Source organism: Panthera leo, chromosome D1 (genome assembly GCF_018350215.1).
Source record: "Panthera leo isolate Ple1 chromosome D1, P.leo_Ple1_pat1.1, whole genome shotgun sequence".
In the NCBI taxonomy this organism is placed as follows: Eukaryota; Metazoa; Chordata; class Mammalia; order Carnivora; family Felidae; genus Panthera; species Panthera leo.
In genome coordinates this window covers 17,542,462-17,555,703 of record NC_056688.1, presented here as the reverse complement: position 1 = coordinate 17,555,703, position 13,242 = coordinate 17,542,462, and the positions used below count along the sequence as shown (strand labels likewise).

General features: G+C 51.2%; 1 long non-coding RNA gene across 2 annotated transcripts; it reads left to right on the top strand.

Annotated features, from left to right (window-relative positions):
* Positions 1-3,213: 3,213 nt before the first annotated feature.
* Positions 3,214-5,764, top strand: LOC122200884. 2 transcript variants are annotated; one of them, XR_006193964.1, is made up of 3 exons: positions 3,214-3,256; positions 3,934-4,225; positions 5,576-5,764. It is a non-coding gene; the product is annotated as an uncharacterized LOC122200884 (long non-coding RNA). The 2 variants fall into 2 exon arrangements; XR_006193963.1 differs by having other exon boundaries at positions 3,220-4,225.
* The last annotated feature ends 7,478 nt before the right edge of the window (positions 5,765-13,242 follow it).

Sequence of the window (13,242 nt, the reverse complement as noted above, 5' to 3'; positions counted from 1 at the left end):
CCTGGGTGATCGGTTTAACCTCTCTGAACTTCAACTGCCTCACAGGTTCCTTGGCTCCGTGTCTAGGATGCAGGAGATCCCAGCCCCGGTAATATTGCAAGGAGAATTGTAGAGCACGGGGGCTGGCAGGAATCTTCCCTGCAGGAACCAAGCACAGAGAGATGATGTGGAATGTTCCAGGTCGCACAGCCAGGAGTAGGACCGAGGTGTCAAGGGGAAGCCTTCGAAGGGCGTCCGTTCCTGCCCTTCCAGGCTTGGAGGAGGCAGCTTGCCCGCCTGCTGACTCAGGCTGAAGAAAGGCTGAGCTGTTGATCTCGGCAGGCTAGAATAGGAGAGGGAGTGTGAGGGTGGGGTGTCGTGGGGAAGCCGGGGGCAGAGGAGAGTCCAGGATGTTTCACAAGGAAGGGGTGGGGAGGGAGGGTCCATTTTAATGAGGCAGCCGAAGAGGAGAGGGGTCGGCTCCCTGGACAGAGGCTGCCCGCCCCCATGATGCTGGGCCACGCTGCAGGGATCAAAGCTGCCCTGGGCATCGTTCTCTGGGAACGGTGCAAGAATGCTGGGCCCGCTAACGCCTGAGCTTCTCACGGGCCCTGCTTGATGGCACTGCCTTGGGTTCTCTCATACCCAGCCCATTGCCTTCTCTACGCCTCCAGCTTGGGTTGCTGACTCATCCACTGGGTGGAGGTCCAGGGGCGCCTGTGGCTGCAGACCATCCATCTCATCGACGCCAAACTTCCCTCCCTGGCCCTTGGTGTCTTCCTGGCCTCAGCACGACCACCTCCTCCCTTTGACCTTGAGCATGGCTCTGGACTCAGCCAACCTTGTTTGGCTCGGTAACCTCAGCGTCTGCCCCTCAGTTTCGCCTTTGGCCTTTGCTTAGGCCTGCGATATGAGGACAGTGGGCCCGGCCCTTCCCCTACCCTGGACCTTTTCAAATCTTCATTCCAGATTGACTCCTCCCAAGTCCCGCCATTGGCCTCCCGTGTGTGAGCCTTCTTTCTCTAGGCTTCTGTGTCTGCGGTGGGCCACAGGGAGGACAGCTGGGGCCAGGAGGCTCAGGGCTGTCTTAGGTTTGCCCATCCGGGGAGAGCTGGCTTTGGTTCTGGCCCGGGGGGCTGGGGGTGAGAGCAGGAAGAAACATGGCGGCAGAAAGGCAGCTGGGAGAGTCCTCTTGCCAAGTCTGGAGGACACATTAGGGTGGGGATGGGAGGAAAGGATTCTCAAGAGGGAGGGGAGCTGGGCTCGGTAACAAAATCGTAAGGAGAAAAGAATTTGAACTTTTTTCTGGGGTTTGTGACTTCTGGAGAATGGTTTCTTTGCTATGACTTCTTAGACTTATCTGAAGTTCTCAAACATTTTCCCATTAGGGCCTCCCAGTCTCTCTCTGCTCAAATTCCCCTACTCCCCTTCTCCTCCAGCCTCTGGCTCAACATTTTTCTTGAGCCTTTTGCAGTCTTTGGATGGGCATAACATCCCACACTTTGCAGATGAAAAAAACAGAGCCTTAGAACGATCTGGTGACTTACTTACAGACTCACAGGCAGTAATGTTAGAGCTGGGTAACTGACCAGGTCCACTTGGCTCAGAAGCTTATGCTCATTCCATTACACCCTCATACAGATGTGCAGGGTGTGTGTGTGTGTGTGTGTGTGTGTGTGTGTGTGTGTGCATGCGCGTGCTTTCCATGTCGGAGTATGTGTGGTTTCCCAGAAATCCTTAGAAAATTGTTTACTGGTCTCTTCTTCCTCCTTCCCTTCCTCTCTTCCTTCCTTCCTCCTCCTTCTTCTCTCCTTCTCTTTCCTTCCTCCGTTCTCTCCCTTTAGATGGTGTAATGGGCTCTCTTCGTTCATGGCCTGGTTTCTTTCTAGGCATTAGAAGATCAGAAATGCTGGAATTTGCTTCTCTGCAGCTTCAGGACACCCAGCACCCAGCCCCCGGCACCCAGCCCAGCCTCAGGAAGTGGGAAGTGCTTTTGTAACGCTTCCCGGGCACATTAGCAGTCTTAGCACGCATAGCGGCTTCTAGGTGGAAACATAACATTTTTGAAAAGGGTAAAGTGGAGAAAGCAGGAGGGTCAGGAGGCCTGTGTTCCATTCTTGACTTGGTCTTTTACCAATTATATGACCTTCGGCAAGTCTCTGAATTTCAGTTGCTTTTTCCTTAACTGTGCTTTAGGGATAACAATACTATCAATCTCCCAGGAGTTGAACGAGAAAAGATAATGCACATTAACACGCTTGGTAAACTGTAGAGGGTCAAGTTATTCGTACATATCCACCAGGGGAATAAGGGATGCCCAGATGCATTTCCCCCCTAGCATCCCAGTGGTGATATTATGGGAACAGTATATTCTCCATAGCCCAGAGATAGGATCTGGGCTATTCTCCATCCTCAGAGATAGGATCTAGCTGGATGGACCATTCTAGATGATAATTCTTATTATGGCAGAATGAACTAACTACCTGGTGGCCGTGACATCTTTCATCAAGGGGGTATTAGAAATTAGAACAAATCGAATTAGTCATTGTAGATGCTGAGAACACTTAACAACTGATGTGGTAACGCTTCGACTGTAAGCCAAGCTCAGGAATGAGTGATGCTTTCTTAGGTAAATTAATGCTGGAGTTACTGTTTTATAAGGGCAGGGTCAAAGACAAGCTAAGAGGAAAAATAGCCCTTCGTCCTATGAGACCAGACCGTGTTGGTTCTGGGAAAAGAACAAGTGCTCATCAGGACTGGAGACATGTTTGCTTCTTGGCTAATGAGGACACTGGCCACAGCTCCCCCATGGGAGATTCACTAGCAACTGTTGCCAAGAGGAGAGTCTCCATGAGCATCTGGCTAAATTCTAGGCCATAAACACGACGGCTTTCTGTGGGGAGGGAAGGAGTAGGTCCTTGAAGGACACTGGTCCTTGACTTGATGGAAGGGACTCTAGGGAAAGAATGGAAAATTGAGAGACAAAGAGATCTGGAGGAGAAGGGGACAGAGCTGTGTCTCAAGGCCAGTGACCGTTGCGCCGCCTTTCTTTGTTGGTGCTTGGAAACTAACAAGTTAACTTTCCCCCAATGTTGTGTTGCTGTTAAGCTCTACCCTGAGTGACACAAACAAATTAACTTCGCACATCTCCACTTTAGTTCTCTGTTTGACCCGAGACACACTCTCTGGGAAGAAGGTATTGAGAAAAGGACAGAACTCTTTCTCCATTTTCTCGCAGGGGATTTTGCTGAGAAATCTGGAGGACCACGAGCTCCTGGTGGGTCACCAAGTAGAGTCACCATGGTTACTGGCAGTGGAAGATGATTCCAAGAGCCAGTAGTGTTGGAGATGACCGCCCCGCCCTACTCATTCAGTGGAGAGAGCGCATTCCCTGATGGCTGTTCACAGACTGGAAAGGAGTAACTTCTGAGAAGCCTGAGTACCATCATATGCTCAGTCTAGATACAAATATTCCTGAATACTCGCTCTAGCCGCAGATAGTTGGATTGGAAACAGGCCCAATAGGTCACCTTGCCCCTATATAACTTTTGATATATAATTGTCTTACTGTCTTATATAGTAAGATATCCCTATATCTCCAGGGATCATGAGACTAGGTATTCTTTCACTCATCCATCCATCCATCCATTCCATCCATCCATCCATCCATCCATCTATCCATCTATCCATCCATCCTTTATAAAGATGACTAGGAGAAAGATCCTTTCCTTTAAGAATCATGGTATAGTCTTTTCAGAGGCCCCGATGCCTAACTAACAGGAGTAATTTCTAATCTCTAATCTAGATATCTAACATGATCTAATGTATAAATTCTAATGTCTAACGTCACGTCTTTGCGTTGTAAGTAAAGTCATTCACTCATTCACTTCTGCACAAATTCATCCTACAAATATTTTTGCCTGTGTCCTCTGCTCAGAGTGTATTTATTGGCAGGCGCCCCTCTGTTTTGGACATCCTGCCTACCTTTCAAGCTCACCAGGTACATTCCAAGACTGGGAAGTGAGCCGGCGTTAAAAATGTGGTCAAGAAAAGCTCAGTTGTGACTCTACATACATTCAGACAAAATGGAGCGCTCACAATTCCTTCTGTGTCAGGATCTCAGAATATCTAAGAACACGATCATTTCCAAGAGGGAGCAAGTGTGTGTTGAGGGTTTCATCCAACTGGCATAGGGCAGGCACAGGACAACTAATCATTGGCCTTGAAACGTTTTCCAAAGGAGCAGGTAAGCAAGGTTGGCCTTTCTGCCTCTGTCTGAACCTGCCCCCCAGCCCTTCCCTTGGGTTCCTAACTCCCCTCCCCTTGGATCCTCTCAGCTTCCACACCTTCCTCTCGAAGTGTAGGGGGTGGAGAGAGGTGGGCTGAGGAGTGGGACAGGAATACCCCTGGAACCTTCAGTCTCTCTCCATTCATCAAAGGGGGGCTAGCCGGTTGCTGGAAGGAGTGGGGGGGTGGGGAAGAGAGGGAGAGTGCTCTTTGGGCTGGGAAAGATCCAGAACTCTCATTAATGTCTGACACCTCCAATAAAAGCTGCATATTCCCCAAAAGCGAGTTTTGAAAATCTTAGACTCTTTGAAGCTTGGTGTTTAACTGCCACTCCTTCCAGCAGTTAATAGGAAACCAAGCCCCTTGGCTTGCTCCCACGGCTCCTACCTGGGGCGACCTTGCTCCTCCAAGCATTTGAGGTCCTCGTAGGCCTCTTGCAGCTGGGCACGGAAGGGAGTCCTTGGTCCTCACAGAACGAAGGGTGGCTGAGGTGGAAACACCCTTATGGGCTGGCGTGGGTCAGAGCAGGTGGAAAGGAAGCGGGGGGAAAACTTCGGGAAATTGGAAGGGGGAAGATGAGGGATGCGGCCGAGCCCAAGCAGCTATTTTTCCAGACTGGCTTTCCCTCCCTTCATTTCACTGAAAAAGTAGCACATCTCCAATTGCTAAAATAGGCATGTACTTAAGGGTAAGTCCTCTGTTACCTCACACCATCTGTCTCCCAACTGGGAAGCAACTACGATTAACGGCTGTGTTGTGTATCATTCAGAAACGTTCTGTGCTTTATTTGCATCTCCTTTTGGCGTGTGTGGGAAACAGGAACATATTATACGCGTACCTTTCCACGTATGATTTGTTCTTAACAGCGTATCTTACAGATCTTCCTGTACGTCGATTTCACTTATATATACGTATATTCATTTATATACACATATACATCTACTTCATTCTTTGCCTGGTATTATATAGTATGCATGTGCCCTGATGCATTTACCCCGTCCCCTAAGGACAGTCTTCAGTTATTGCAAAGCTGTATGGACAGCCCTCTGCACACACGTCTGTGCAAATCTAACCGAGGGTAGATTTGCAGAGGAGGCACTGTCATGTCAGAGATATATACCTTAGGGTGATGGGCATGGCTCAGGCTGTTTTCTGGCTGGCCAAGATAATATCCAAAATGGTGGGAGAATTGGTTGTCAACCCTCCTTCCCTCCCCCTTCCCCGTCTGGGATACCAGGCGGGGATAATTCATCTCTGGCTTTGGGATGCAGGAAGAGAGAGCTGTTTCGTTTTTGTTTTTGTTTTCCAGAATGGCCCAACGCCCTCAAGATGTTTGCTTGGGCTGCGCCCTACTGGCTTCCCCTGAGCAGAGCGGCACTGGAGAGGGAATCGGGCTGTCAGGTGGGTTCCTCCTCAGAGGGGAACCACTAGCTGGCCTGCTTCCAGGGAGCTCCGTGGGCTTCCGGGCTCTGTTCACCAAACTGCAATAATGCCGAGATCTTTTGCGTGGTGGATCTAATTTTTCAAAGCCTTCTGCGGCCAACATTTCATTCCATTCCAGCTGTGAGGGAGGCCAAACAGGTATTGTTGGTTCCGGGAGGAAAGGACACCCAGAGAGGCCGTGTGAGGGAGTGTGGTCAGGAAGAGGGTTGGGGGACTAGGGTTCAGGTCCGGCACTGGGTGGTTAGCTGTGTGGTCTTGGCCTCTGTGGAAGCTTTTGGACAGGATGGTCTCCGAGCTCCTCACCATCAAGGATATGGGTGGATTACTGTCTAAGGTCTGCAGTTAGCTTGGGGGCAAGATGGCTACTCACATTTCGCCGGGCCACACGGTGGTTCACCCATCACACAGTGGCTCCTGGCTGGTACCTCATGTTGATGTGGCTTCTGTAGAAAGAGCAGAGGGTCTCTTTCTCCTGTGGGTGATAGCACATCCTCTCAGACGCCTCAGGGGGTGGGTACTGTGGGGCCCGTGAAGAGGGGTCCTGTACTGCAGGCAGGAAGGCACAGCAGGGGCGGAAGCTGATGCAATCGGTCCAGGCTGCGAGGGAAGAGGCCCCACCCGGACCCTTTCAGAGGCACTGTGGGGAGAGCCCCCTTCCCCATTAAAGCCCCTATAATTCATGCCATCTGCCCCCTATAAAACCAACCAATCTCCAGAGTCTGATTCTCCAGATGGCCTTGGGACCTAATCAAAGCCAGACCCACTCTCTGGCCTCTTCCTCTCCTACTGGTCTGTTAATAGCCTTCAGCCATCCAGCTCCAGGCCCCCCCTTAACCCCTTCGTCCCTGCCTTCCTCTGGCCCCCTGATCTCTGTTCTGCTGCCCTTTCAAACCACTGGACTGCGGTCACATGGAGGGAGCCATTTCGAAGCCAAATGTGATTCTTTGGGCGAGTTGGCTAGGTTGGGATCAGGAGGCCCGGGCTTCTCCCCCGTGGCCACCGGTGACATGCTGTGTGGCTTGTGGGGCCTCAGTTTCCCTATCTTTGGCAACTAACATTTAAATTGTAATAACAAGCTTACATCATGTTTTTCACCTACTTAACCTCATTTGATCCTCCAAAAGGAGAGAACTATGCGTCTTCTAATTACCCTCCCAGGGAGAACTTCAGGAGAACACAGGTGGTGGAGACTAGAAAGCAAAACCCAGGCCACCAGTTACTCCGTCAGACTGGGCAGGGGTCGCCAAAGCAGGTGGCAGGAGCCTCTCTCCAGGCCGGTCAAGGCCCACCATGGGGAGGGTGCAGGATTTCCTGAAAAAATCCGATCCTTGAGCTGCTGACCGGAACCTGAGGAGGTCACCAACTACCCAGGGGTCCACAGGATGCAGGCCCACCCAGAAAGTGACATGCCCTCCAGGCCACTCAGCTCCACCCGGAAAGGTGGGGGTGTGGGTGGTACAGACCTTGTGCCCATAACAGTCAAGACCAAACAGGGGTGGGGGGCGCCGGTGGGGGGAGGGGGATGGATATGCTAACCAGGAGCACGAAGGATTTAGGCCAGACCCATGAAGGGCAGTGTCAAAGTCAGCCTGGGCCCTGCCTGGGTGGCTGGTTGAGCAAGGGCGTGGAGACACCCTGTGGTCAGAAGGAGGAACCACAGTCCCGTTCCCTTTGGAAGGTGGCGGGGACAAAATAGGAAGGAGGCTTATTTGAGCTCACGCCTGTGCCAGGCAGGTACTTTCCAAGTGAGAGCTCATCTGCTCACCACAGCAGCTCTGGGAGGTAGCTATCCCAACGCCTCCTTCAGCGTGGGACTGTCCACCTTATAGCTCCGCGACTCACCAGCTGCGTGATCTCGGCAGCTTGCGCAACCCCTTGGATCTCGGTTTTCTCACCTGCGACACGGGAGACTTCGGAGGGTTGCCGCAGGGGTGAGGGCAGAGTGCTTATCCCGGCATCTGGCACGCACGAAGGGCCAAAGCCAGGCTGGCCATTTGTAGAGGGGTTCCGTCATGCCCACTGTCACGCAGCCAGGAAGGACTTACACAGCAGGGGTCGAATCCAGGTTTCTGCCACTCCGCCCCACAAAAAGCAGCAGAGCTGGGACTGTGGAGTGTTTGTTCTAGGTTTATTCCTGAGATGAAGTGGGTAGGAGCTAGAGCTCATTTGGGGTGGGGGGTGGGGGTGGGGGGGGTGGGCAAGAGAGCTGATTGGCCACACCTGGCTTCCTGACCAGCCCAACTCAGGCCACTGAGGCAGAACCAGAGGTGGGAAGAGGTGGGTTACCAGCCCTCCCTCCTCTTTCCCTTCTCGGCCACTTCCCCTATATTCCCCCAGGACCAGGCGCCTGGCACAGGTGTGGGGTGTCTCCCTTGCATTTTATTATTTTATTTTAGAGAGAGCAAGAGTGAGAGAGACAGTGCGAGAACAGGGTAGACGGGTAGAGGGAAAGAGAGAAAGAGTCATAAGCAGGCTTCACGCTCAGTGTGGAACCCGACTCAGGGCTCGATCCCACGACCCTGGGACCATGACCCAAGCCGAAATCAAGAGTCGGACGTTTAACTGACTGAGCCACCCAGGCGCCCCTCTCCTTTCCATTTTAAAGAGGAGATCGATCATAGGCTTCGCCAATTCAAGTGACCTGGGCAAGATGGGACGGGCACAGGGCAGAGCTGAGACAGGGCCGTGACTACCTTTTCATCCCTGAGCTCAGGCACTGCTCCAACTGCCCTATCTCCAGGCTGGGGCTTGGGTACGCCGTGTGCTTCCTTAGAGGCCATCCTCCAGGCCCTCCCGATCCTACCTGGACGCCGGCAGCAGGCTCCTAATGGCACTCCTTCCTCACCCACCTTTCTTCCCCACTGTTCCGGGCTCTCCAAGGAGGATCACCAGGGGATCGTTCGTGCGGTGGGGTGAGCGTAGGCTTGTGCAGCTCTGAACCCTTCTGATGCCTGAGCTGTGTTCGGGAGAACCGCCCCTGCTGTCACCCCTTGTTTTCTCTTTCCCCGCAGCCAGGGGTTGTGTCCTGCTTCGATTCAGGCCCCGGGGTGTGGTCGTGGCTTGGTTGGGCTGGGATCCTGTCCCCAAGAGCCACGGTGGGACCTCACCTCGAAACATGCTAGAGCCATTCCCAGGAGCCCAAGCCCCCCGGGCCAGTGTCTCAGCACACAGGTCCCAGCTGCCTCCCTGGCTCCCCACTGCTGGGACCCTTCAGTCTGACATCGGCAGGGCCGGTCCGAGTATAGGCGTGTTCCTGCGTGTCTGTAATGGATAAGGGGTTCAAGGACGTGGCCACAGCACGCCTGGCGGCTCAGCCCAATGGGTCACTCCTGGCGCTGGTCAGGCAGAAGCTGTGGGACATCAGATTGGTATCTGGTGGCCAGGCTCCTGGACCTCAAGTCTGATGTTCAAGAGCACTTTCTCTCCTCAGCTTTATGACAACCTTTCCTGGGCCCAGGGCAAGGGAAGAGCATGAAGATCCGGTCTTCATCACCTCTCAGGTCAGAGCGTGAGGAGTGAGCTAACGCCAGCAGGAGGGAATGTAGTTGGATTCCAGGAGAGACTTCCTGGGTGGAAGATGGATCCCTGGTGGCACAGAAGCCATCATTGCCTGGGCCACATTCCGTGATAGAAGGTAAAGGAAGGGAATGTTTCCCGGGGTGCTCAGATGACCACTCAGAGGCTGGTCCCGTCGACGATCATGTCCTCATGGACGCTGTGGCCACAGCAGGCAACCCAGGCTTTGCTTCGTCCTCGGCTCTTAAATGTCCTGGACACACTGTAGCCGTTCTCGGTTTCATCCCGTGTAGCCAGTGGGTCTCCCCAGGTTCTTGTCTGCTCTGCCCACGTGCCCTGACCACGGACTTGCTGAGAGCATCGATTCGGGCCGAGAGCTGGCTGTGCAGGGCGAGCTGGGTTGGGTTGGACGAGGGTGAGGTTCCTGTTCACCCTTCCAGGGGCTCAGCACACGAGACGCTGCTTCAACAGCCACCCTGAGTACTATCTCAGAGCCAGGCAAAGACAGCCATTCCCACGCTGCAGTGCTGGGGGGCTCTGTAGGGGTGGGTCTGGTCGGTCACGGTGGGTGGGCTCTCTGCCCTGAAGCTGCCTAGTTAGAGCCCATGAAGCTCAGGGAATCTCCCATGAGAAGCACATTTTATCTATCCGGGTCCCCTGCACCTGCTCACTTCTATAGCTGCAAGATGCGGGGCAGGTGGCCTCCCTGGGCTCCAGATTTCTCATCAGGAAAATGAAAATGATAAACGCACACCCCCCACCCTTGCAGAGGGTACTTGTGGCATTAAATGAGTACATCCGGTCACTCAGCAAGGCTTTCCAGTCCTGCTCTGTGCCAGGCAGTGGTTGGTGTTAGGGATCGGAAATGAATCCATGCTTTGCGGTGCCTGCTTGCAAAGAGGGCGAGGAGACCCAGGGCAGGGACACAGACCCAGAGACAGAAACCAAGATACATTTCCCTGATGAGGCTGGGCATAGAGCCCCGAACAAAGCACACCACCAGCGGATATTAACTAGCTGGACTGCCGTTTAGAACGAGCACCGCCTTTATCTTTCTGGTTACCTGGCTGGACGGTGGATTTCGCAACAGCCCCTTTGCGTCCTTGGTCAGGTTGGTCTCTCCTCCCCCTCCTCCCATGCTGGACAGAACCTATGGAGCTCAGGCCCCTGCCACCCCCGGATGCTCACTAGAAACCTAAACCAGGTCCCCCATTGGCCGGCTGCGGGTGCCCAAGGGCACACATAAAGTCCATTCCAGCGCTGGGCATGAAACAGGACTTTGTGCAGGGAGGGTGGGGGGCGGGGGAGCAGCCATCAAAGCCCAGCAGGCCCGGGCAGGTCTGGGAGGCTGAGAGCCCGGGCCTCGCTGGCTTCCCACCGCTCCCACCTCCAGCCGCCTCCGCCGCCGCACTGGTTCGGTCTCGCCGCACGGGGGCGCCCGCCCGCGCACCTCTGCCCCCTCCGCTTGCGTCCTTCCCAAGTTCCACTTCACGGATGGGGATAAACACTACTTCGCAGCGCTTTACCGCTTTCGGAAGCAAGTTCACTCGAGTTACTCATTTAATGTGCATCACAGACCGAGGAGGTATTAGGATGGCTCAGGGGTGCTGACCGGTCCAAGGACCGCATTCATTCAATGAGCATCTGCTGCGTGCCAAGCTCTGAGGATGCAGGCTGTGAACCGTCTTAGGGTCTTTACCCCAGGAGAAAGGACTTGGGTCTTTTCCCCGAGAGAAATGGGAAGCCATGAAGGGATTTCGGTTGGGCAGGCATGTGAAAGAAGGAGGCGATGGCCAGCTAAAATTTATGTTTCAGAAAGGTCCCTCTGGCTGCTGCATGGAGAATGAATTGGACGGGGCATGAGTCACTGTGGGGAGTGCAGCAGGAGGCTCTTGAGAAGTCCAGGGTGGTGACGGGGACAGATGCAATGCCCAGAATGACATACGTATGTGGGATTCGGCCCTTGGTCCAGCCCCTCCTCATTTCTTGTACCCACCTTAAGCCACCGTGTGCCTGACTGGACTACATGTCAGGCCTTCTTCAAAAGGGTACCCACAGTACCGTGTGTGTGTGTGTGGGGGGGGGTATCACTGAAATTTGTAGTCTGTCCATTGTTTTCACATTCTGAAGCTTGATTCTGTCAGTACACCTGGAGGCAATGTATCTCCAGGAAACTGATTCGTGATAAACAAACAGGAGACTGAAATAGAAAGCGTAATAACAATGCAGTTTGTACTATTTTCACAGGTTCTAAGGCATCCTCACATCATATTTGGCAGACTCAAATATTGAGGACACACACACACACACACACACACACACACAGCTGTACAAAGAAAGTTATTACTGTAATGAAGGTAAAGCAGGTGCCGTCTTGGGGTCTACCAAATATGCTGCTTCTCTGGGATGCTGATTAAGTTTTTAGGTTTCTCTGTGAGCTTGTATTCAGAACACATGTTGGTTCATCCATCGTTGTAAAGTGTCACCGGGAAGTCCTTAGTGAGGCCCAGTGAATTCCCCCTACCCTCCCACAGAACATGCTTCTCTAGTGCCCAAAATATCCCTGTTCTCCCCCAGGAGAAATATGGTAGGTCTCCTCCAGGAACTGCTGGATCTCATGGAAACATCTGTCCCTTCTTTTTCGGCCTTCCTGCCACTCCACCCCTTCTTGAGGACCACAGTGTTGAACTTGTCAAAACACACATAAAATGAAATAGAAAATCAAAGTAGTCCTATACCTATCCGGTACCTTGGATTTGTGCTACGAAACTTCATCAAGGAGATTCCAGGCCTGGATGATTTCACTGTTGGGTTTATCAAACATTTAAGGAAGAAATAATACCAACACTACACATAGTCTTTCAGTAAACAGAGTGAAGCAGGAATATTCCTCAAGTCTTGTCAGGGTCGCACATAACCTGGCGACCCAAATTTGACAAAGACGAGAAAACTATATGTCACTGTCTCTCATAAATATATATACAAAACCTTTAACAAAATACTTACAAGTTGAATCCAACTATACATATATAAGTGGATAGACAGTGTATTAACAAAATATTCACAAATTCAATCCAATAATATGTAAAACATATCTGACTATACGAGGTTTATCCATTTCATATTTGTAGATCAATTGTTATAACCCACCTCATTTACAGAGCCAAGGAGAAAATTCATTTGATTATCTCAATGAATGCACAAAAAGCATTCGACAAAATCCCACCTGTTCATGACAAAGACTCTCAGTAAACGAGGAAAATAAGAGACTTTCTCAATCTGATACAGAGCATTATATGAAACCTATAGCTAATGTCATCTTTCCTGGTAAAGGACTGAACGCTTTCCCCATAACATCAGGTTGTCTACTTGCATTAGTTCTATTCAACACCGTACTGGAAATCATAGTCAATGCAATAAGGCAAGAAAAAGAAATTAAAAAAAAACAACACAAATTTGGGGTAGGAAGAAGTAAAACGCGTTGTTTTCACAGATGCCATAAGAGTTTACATGGATAAAAACCTTACTAGAACTCATAAGTGAATTTAGCAAGGTTGAAAGCTACAAGGTCAATATAAACATATGGATTGTGATTCTACATCCTAGCAGCAGACAATTGGAAAATGAAAAATTCTATTTGCAATAGTATTATAGATAACAAAATACTTAGGAAAGTACTTTGACCAAAGATACGCACGAACTGTGCACTGAGAATTACAAAACATTGCTGAGGGAAGTTAAAGAAGACCTAAAAAAATGAAGAGAAATATAATATTTGTTAAGACCCAATATCGACAATATGTCATTTTTGCCAAGTTAATCCCTAGATTTTAATGTAATTCCCGTCATAATCCTAGAAGGCTTTGGTGGTAACATTTTATAGGCTTATGCTGAAATTTATATGGAAGTTCAAAAGAAACAAAATAATCTTGAAAAAGAAAAACAAAGCTCAAGAATTTATAGTAGATCACTGTAAAACTTACTATAAAGCTGTGGCGATCAAAGCCTTGTTGTATT